The sequence below is a fragment of the Rhincodon typus genome, chromosome 26 (genome assembly GCF_021869965.1).
Source record: "Rhincodon typus isolate 14 chromosome 26, sRhiTyp1.1, whole genome shotgun sequence".
NCBI classification, from domain to species: Eukaryota; Metazoa; Chordata; class Chondrichthyes; order Orectolobiformes; family Rhincodontidae; genus Rhincodon; species Rhincodon typus.
The window spans coordinates 17781388-17789924 of record NC_063357.1 but is presented as its reverse complement, the minus strand read 5'-3'; the positions used below and the strand labels follow the sequence as shown (position 1 = coordinate 17789924).

The following is an 8537-nucleotide window of genomic DNA, read 5'->3' as shown; positions in this document are numbered from 1 at the left end:
GGGTGGAGGTGTAGGGGCAGGTGTAGCACTTCCTGCGGTTTCAGGGAAAAGTGTCAGGCGTGGTGGGGCTGGAGGGGAGTGTGGAGCGGACAAGGGAGTCACGGAGAGAGTGGTCCCTCCAGAAGGCACATAAGGGTGGGGAAGGAACAATGTCTTTGGTAGTGGGGTCAGATTGCAGATGGCGGAAGTGCCGAAGGATGATGCATTGGATCCGGAGGTTGGTGGGGTGGTACGTGAGGATGAGGGGCATTCTGTTTTCTGCAGGGAGGGGGTGTGAGGGATGAGTTGCAGGAAACGCGAGAGACACGGTCGAGAGTGTTTTTGACCACTGTGGAGGGGAAGTTGCAGTCCTTGAAAAACGAGGACATCTGGGATGTCCGGGAGTGGAATGTCTCATCTCGGGAGCAGATGCGGCGGAGGTGAAGGAATTGGGAATAGGGGTTGGCATTTTTGCAGGAAGTTGGGTGAGGGGAGGTGTATTCTAGGTAGCTGTGGGAGTCGGTGGGCTTGAAATGGATATCGGTTTCCAGGTGGTTGCCAGAGATGGAAACAGAGAGGTCCAGGAAGGAGAGAGGGTATCGGAGATGGTCCAGGTGAACTTAAGGTTGGGGTGGAAGGTGTTTAGTGAAGTGGATGAACTATTCGAGCTCCTCGTGGAGCATGAGGCAGCACTGATACAGTCATCGATGTAACGGAGGAAGAGGTGGGGGATAGGGTCAGTGTAGCTTCAGAAGAGGGATTGTTCCACGTATCCTACAAAGAGGCAGGCATAGCTTGGGCCCATGGGGGTACCCCTGTCCGTCCTTTCTCCCACCTATCCACTCCTCCCACCTCAACGCCCACCCCCACCTCCTACCTACCAACCTCATCCCCACCCTCTTCACCTGTCCATCTTCCCTGGACTGACCAACCCCCACCCTACCTCCCCACCTACACTCACCTTTACTGGCTCCATCCCCGCCTCCTTGACCTGTCTGTCTCCTCTCCACCTATCTGCTCCTCTATCCATCTTCTATCCGAATCCCCCTTTCTCCCTATTTTTTTCAGAATCCCCTTCCCCTCCCCCATTTCTGAAGAAGGGTCCAGACCCAAAATATCAGCTTTCCTGCTCCTCTGATGCTGCTTGGCCTGCTGTGTTCATCCAGCTCTACACATTGTTATCTTGGATTTCTAATTCAACTTACTTGCTTTGGAATGTTCTTAACTTCAATCTTTCTGCTGAGGCAACTTATTCCACATCAACTCTGAGCCTTTCTTTTGGAACTGAACTGAAAAAAAAACTTGCTTCTGAACTGAATTTGAATAAATTGGCCAAGCCCAGATTCCTCTAAACTGAATACAAAAGGTAATGGCCTTACATGTTTACTTTATCTGTCATAAACCCAACAATAAACATCTTTCCATTGCCATCACAGGAACTGGTAGCCATCTGCTCTCTGACACATACTGGATTAGGTCAGTGCCCCAAGAAGGACTCTCTGACCTTGTTTAAAAGAACTTCAGAAATAAATCCCACATCCTCATGTCACTACTTTGAAATCCAAAATGAATACTGTAATAATAATATTAACATACATATATAAATTATATGTTCCCATCACCATATATATGTATACTTTTCCTTTACAGACACTTAATGCTCTAAATTAAAATGTTTTAAAAATGAACATCAAGAACATTAAGGACCATATTTTGCTCTGAAAATGATAATGAAAATGACCAATGATGGAACACTATTGTGGTACAAATTGGACAGCCACTTCTGCGAAGAAGTTAACAAGAAAATCCACTACTTACTGGTGGGATGTTCTATACCTCAGGAAGCTGCAGGAAAATTGCCCCTCACTATTTGGCTCCCTATTTAAAATGTATTGAATGGCGTGAAGCATGTGTTCTAATAGCACAGATAAAGAATAAAGTTGCCACAGAAAGTCCAAGTACACTTGTAACTATACAGTAAGTTTAAATTGCTTTGAGCAACTTTAAAATAACCTTCACCAAGTGTGGAATCTAATTCCTTCAGATGTTAACAATTGCTGGATTTTTTTTTTTAAATTCATTTTTCTTTACTCTTCTGCTTTGTCTTCCTCAAGTCCCTCTCTGAATCCAATTTTTCCTTTCTTTACCTGATAGGACAAATTCCTGGCTCAGGCAGTGCTGGTCATTAATAATCTTTTTAGGCTGATTGGGTCAGGCACTATACTATTGGTTACCCTGTACATTGAGGTTCTGGATGGCCTGTAGACAGTGCTGTGCCATTTGGCAATTTGTGCAACAACAAACTCAAAACTTTCCAACTGCTGCCCGTTCATTTTTCACAGAGGAATCCAACTAACATGGCTCTGAACATATTAGGGACCCTGTTATCATGACGTTAGACATCCAGCCATGCAGACATTTCACTGCAGGAATGATTTGTATATTTTGATGCCAAATTGACTTCCACAGGACAAGAGGAGACTCAAAAAATAAGTAACGTCTGAAAATTCCCAGAAAACAATGAAATCCTAATCTTAAAGCACGGAGCATCTGAATACCTGAAAATATATGGTTCAGAAAAGTCAAGCAATGAAATTGGATTTTATTTGGTCTCATCTGGATTCATAGATGCTTGAAGTATACAATTTCTTGAGTAAATTATGATGAACTTAAGCAGCCTTCTTTCCTCCAGAGATTTTTTTTAATATTCAGAACCATGTCTCTTATTTAAAAGTTGAAAATTCTGCACCGTTGCCTATTTGTCTGAAAAATACAGTGCCCGTCTTATGTTTGGAATTTCTAATACACTGAATAGCTTCAGGCCCAACTCTCAGCAGGGTAATATATAATGTCCATTCTAGAAACAAGTTGATAGCTTAGCACGCACAACACGGAGAGATTAAATGTCAGTTCCTTTCTACCTTAGAGAACATTACACTGCCATCAATTGAAATAGACTTCTCAATAATGAATTTCTCCATGTAACTTCATACAGCACTGATGGGCAAATAAACAAAGCAACTAAAGTTCTGAACATTTATTAGAATAAAGTTATCAGTGTATAATATACACAAGTCTTGACAGTTGAGTTACACATTTGACGCAAAGTCATATGCAGCAAATAACAATACAAGTACTGGTGCATGACTGAATAAACATGATTTTCCTTTGAAACATCCATTGTTGCTCCATCAGTTGTCAGCACTGCTTGTGGGAAGGATCACAGTCTTACTAAAGCAATGTTATTGGATGCAAATGAGCTGCGAAAATTCTTGTTTTCTACAAATTTAGAAAGTGCTATAGAACTGACTAAATGACCAGAAAGCAGTCTAGGAATTTGTACTCAAAAACAAAACTACAACGTCAGATCTGTGTTTTTTTTAAATAAGCACATTGATTTTAATAAGGAAGAATGTTAAATTAATTAAAACTCATTGAACCTCACTGATTTATATAATTTGCTGCGCAATTTTATGAACTCTTTCCTTTCAGGCATACAAGACATCAATTGAAAACAGGATGATGCCAATCACTGTTTGTTGATTTCTGCAAATATAGATGAAAATGTAGGTTTTTCCTGTTTACTTAATTGTACAGCAGGTAAATTGACAATGACAATTTCTTTGTAACAGCAATAAAATAAAACCCTTAATTTTTATATATTCAATATTTTGAAGAGGTTACCAAAGTTTAGTCAAACAAAGTAATCCTTCTATTCTGTTCATGTGTCGGAATCAAATTCAGTCATTCAGCCCATCAAACCTTCCCTGCTATTCTATATTATGGCTGATCACCTTTTCAATGCCACTTCTCCACACTACTCGCCAGAAACCTATCAATTTCTATCTTGAACCTGCTCAGTGATTGAGCTTCCAAAGCCTTTTGGGATAAAGAATTCCAATGGTTTACCATCCACTGAGTGAGGGTTTTTTTCCCGTCTCAGTCTTTAATGCCCTACCCCTTATCCTGAGCTCATGTTCCCTTGCTCGTGTTCCCAGTCAGGGGCAACACCCTATCTATATCCATCATGTCACACCCTGTAAGAAGGTTATGTTTCAATGAGATCACCTCTCGTTCTTTAAAACTCAGCTTCCTACATAACTCGTCATAAGATAATCCTGGCATTCCAGGAATTCATATGGTGAATTGCACTCCCTGTATGGCAAGTAGACTCTTCCATAGATTAGGAACCAAAACTGTACACAATATTCTAGGTGATGTCTCACAAAGATGCAATAGAATTGTGTTACAACCTTTTGAACTTTGTACACAAATCCTTTTGAAATGAATGCCAATATGTTGGTTGCCTTCCGCATTGCTTGCTGCACCTGCATGCTAGCTTTTAGTATCTCATGAACAAGGACACCTGGGTCCTTCTGGATACTCACATTTTCCCACTTCCCAACATTTAAGCAATTACCTGCTATTATGTTTTTCTCTACCAAAGTGCATACCTTCGTACCTATTCAGATTGTATTCCATCTGCCATTGTAGCACATTAACTTCATCTGTCCAATTCCTCTTGAAGCCTCCTTCCATCTGCCTCACAACTTAATTTCCCTTCCAGTTTGGCATCATCTGAAAATCTGAAAATATTACATCTAAATCCAAATCATCAATATAGATTGTGAAGAGTTGTGAACCTCGCACTGAATTTTGCGGTACCTCACTTGTAACTGCTCACCATCCTGAGAATGATTCATTTAATCCTACTTTTTGCTTTCTGTCTATTTACCAATTCTTAATGCCTATAAGTATATGCCCCCAAGTCCCATGTGTTCTAATTACATTAGCTAACATTCTGTGTCGGATCTTATCAAAAGATTTTAAAAACCCAAACACATCACATCTACTGGTTTTCTTTTGTCTATGCTCCAGTAACATCCTCAAAATTTGAGACTAAGAATGGTAAATGGATAATGGTAAATCAGCAAAATACACCAAACATGATGTCCTTTTCATGAATCCATAGTGACTCTGTCCACATTTGCTATTCTTTTATGAAGGATGTGAGAACTGGATATTTTAAAAAAAGGTTTTCCCTTGTCCTGTTTTCAAAAATAACAGGTCTATAGTTCTCCACTCTTCTTCTTGCATCCTTCTTAAATAGTGGGGTTCCATTTATCACCTTCCAGTCAGCAGGAATCTTTTCAAAATCTGTAGAATTGTAAATGATAATCACCAATGTACCCATTATTATCATTGCTACTCCTTTCAAAACTCTGGGGTGAAGGTCATCTGGTCCAAGAGATTTATCAACCCTCAATCCAGTTAGTTTTTCCAAGTACTACCTCTTTACTAATACTTTCTTTTAACTCTTCAGTTCACAAGTCGTGCGATGACCTAATTTTTCTGGTAGATTTTCTGTATCTTTTTCTGTGAAGACGGATGCAAAGTTACTGTTTTGTTTCTCCATAATTTCTCTGCCCTCCAGTATAAATTCTCCTGTTCCTACATGTAACGGACCCACAGTTATTCATGTTAATCCTTCTCCTTTTACACAGAAACCAATATTATCTTTTGTAGTACTCCTTTTATGTTCCTCACTAGCTTACATTCAGATGCTCTTTTCCCTTTCCTGATCTGATCCTTGGTGCTCCTTTGCTAGGCCCTAGATTGCTCCCAATCCTCAATTTTGCCAAATCTATCTGGCATCTTCTTAGCTCCTTCCTTTGTTTTCATGCAATCTTCAATTTCATACATCTACCATGGTTGACCCCATGGGTACTTATGCCTTATAGGAATGTGTGGTTGTTGTAGCTCTCGTAACACTTCTTTAACTCTTGGCAATTGTCTGTCATCCATTAAATCTTTTAGTGTATTTTGCTGATTTACCATTATCCATTTACCCTTCTTACTCTCAAAGTTTCCTTTGCTCAGATTTAAGACCCTAGTTTCGGAATTAGCTAAATCAGCTTTCAGACTTCATGTAAAATTCTATAACATTATGGTCACTATTTTCCCAAAGGCTACTTTTCAGCACAGTTACTAATTAACCCCTTCTCTTTACACATGTTAAATCTAAAATAGCTTGATCATCAATTGGTTCCTCAACATACTGCTCCATGAATCCATCTCATGCACACTCCAGGAATTCATCCCTCCACAGCATTCCTGTTGACTTATTGAACTCAGTCTACATGTAAACTGAAGATGCCAATTACTGTCTTGCCTATCTTCCAGACATCACTAATTTCCTTATTTGTAGCATGCACAAAGTTAGTACTACAATTTGGTGTTCTATAAACAACTCACACCAGTTTCCCCTTACTGTCACTTTGTTCCACCCAAATTAATTCTATATGTCGATGGTTTGATTAAGATCCGCTCCTACAAATGTAATTATGTTTTCCCTTAATTAAATAGCCCTACCCTAATTGTGTTTCCTTTGGGCCCATTTGTAGAATATCTTTGAATATTCAATTCCCAATCTCAGTTGCCCTGTAGCCAGGTCTCTGTAATGGCAAATAAATCAGTTCCATTATTAATCAGTTAGTGCATTCAAATCATCATTTTGCAAATGATTTTTCCATTTAAATAAAATGCCTTCATTCAACCTTTTTGGTACTATTTTTCATTCTGATCCTATTTGATGCTTGCCATTGTTTCATTTGCCTTCTACTTTTGATAACTCTTCTACTTCCTTTTCCTCGGTATACTTCCTGATTAAGGTTCACAAACCTTTGTCAATCTAGTTAAACCCAATTCCAACCAGCGCTAGCAAATCTCCCTGGTCTCTAAGCTGCAGAGATGCAACCATCTATTTTGTGCAGGTCCCACCTGCCTCAGAATTGGTCCCAATGTCTCAGGAATGTAATTCCCTGCCTCAAACTTCAATTTTCCCACTACATGTTCAACCCCCTCAATTTTCCCTGCTTCTATGCTCAATAGCATGAGAGACTGAGAGTAACCCTGAGATCACTGCTATACAGGTCCTGCTTTTCAATCTCCTCCCTTGCTGCCTGTAATCTGCTTTCAGGACTACATTCCCATTCCTAATCAAGCCATTGGTACCAAAAGGGACCAGGACCTCTGGCTGTTCACCCTTCTCTGGAAGAACGATCTACAGCTATTGAGTGTCAACCTTGACACTGGCTCCAGGAAGGCAGTGTACTCTCCTGAAGTCACATTTATGGCCACAGAGAAACCAGTCTGTTCCTCTAACCAAAGAATCAAAAGCATATTGCTGTGATACTATTCCTCCTTCCCTCCTATACAATTTAGCCGCCTGTGGTCCCATTGACTTGGCTTTGACTGCACTTTTCTAAATAACCATCACTTTTACCAGTAGCCTAATTGGAAAACTGATTTGCAAACAAAATCATCTGTGTATTTCTGCACTACCTGCCTGGTTTTCTTGGACTGCATGGTGGTTACCCATTCACTATTTGCCTGCACACCTGCTTACAGTGTGATCACCTCCCTAGAAGTGTAGTCCTCTGTCTCCCAATGTACACCAATGGTTCTAGCAAGTACTTGAGTTTCAAGACCCAGAAGTCAAGCTTGTGCAGATGGTGAGACTTCCTGCAGATGTGTTCAAGTACATGACTTCCCACATCCCATAAGCTGAAAATTCCACTTGGCCAAGCTGCCCTGCCATACTTTAAATGTAACAACTCTTTATTACAAATAGAATAGCTTATCAGTTACTCACCAATCAGCCTCTTCTGCTGCACTGAAGTAGGAGCCAAATATCAAACAGTGAGGAAAGTTAATAAAAAAAAGGGAAAAAATGTAGCCAGGTGGGCAATGCACCCCATTTCTATTTCACCAAACTCACCACTTACTCGGTTGAACCCTCCCTGCAAGCTGCAAGAAATGCCAACATTTATACTCTTTGAAGCGATGCGGCAAGAACCAGACTGAACAGGTTTACCTAGTTAACTGACAAGCTACTCTCCAGCGGTAGTGGGAGAGATTCACAGTTAAAGAAGTAAGCGTGGAGGCGGAGGCGGCGGAAAAACTGCTCCATGTCCAAGCGTGAGCGGTATTCGTTGATCTGTGGGTGGAGGGGGACAAAGGTGAGCCTCCCTCTACTGACCCCTTCTCCCGCTTCCAACACACCCCACCCTCTTGGACACCACCCCAAGGCCTCCTACCCTTCCTCGACCTCTTCATCTCCAACTGCCGTCGAGACATCAATCGCCTCAACCTCTCCACCCCCTCACCCACTCCAACCTCTCTTCCGCAGAACGTGCAGCCCTCCACTCCCTCCGCTCCAATCCCAACCTCACCATAAAACCCGCGGACAAGGGAGGCGCAGTTGTAGTATGGCGCACTGACCTCTACATCGCTGAGGCCAGACGCCAACTCTCCGACACCTCCTCCTACCGCCCCCTTGATCATGACCCCACCCCTGAGCACCAAACCATCATCTCCCAAACCATCCACAACCTCATCACCTCAGGTGACCTCCCACCCACGGCCTCCAACCTCATCGTTCCCCAACCTCGCACTGCCCGCTTCTATCTCCTTCCCAAAATCCACAAACCTGAATGCCCTGGTCGACCCATTGTCTCCGCCTGCTCCTGCCCCACCGAACTGATCTCCAACTATCT

At 41.6% G+C, this 8537-nt stretch overlaps 1 protein-coding gene across 1 annotated transcript in view; it reads right to left on the bottom strand.

Moving 5' to 3' along the window:
• LOC109930302 (seizure protein 6 homolog) overlaps positions 1-8537 on the bottom strand; it is an 834907-nt gene that overhangs the window by 609474 nt on the left and 216896 nt on the right. The window lies entirely within an intron of this gene.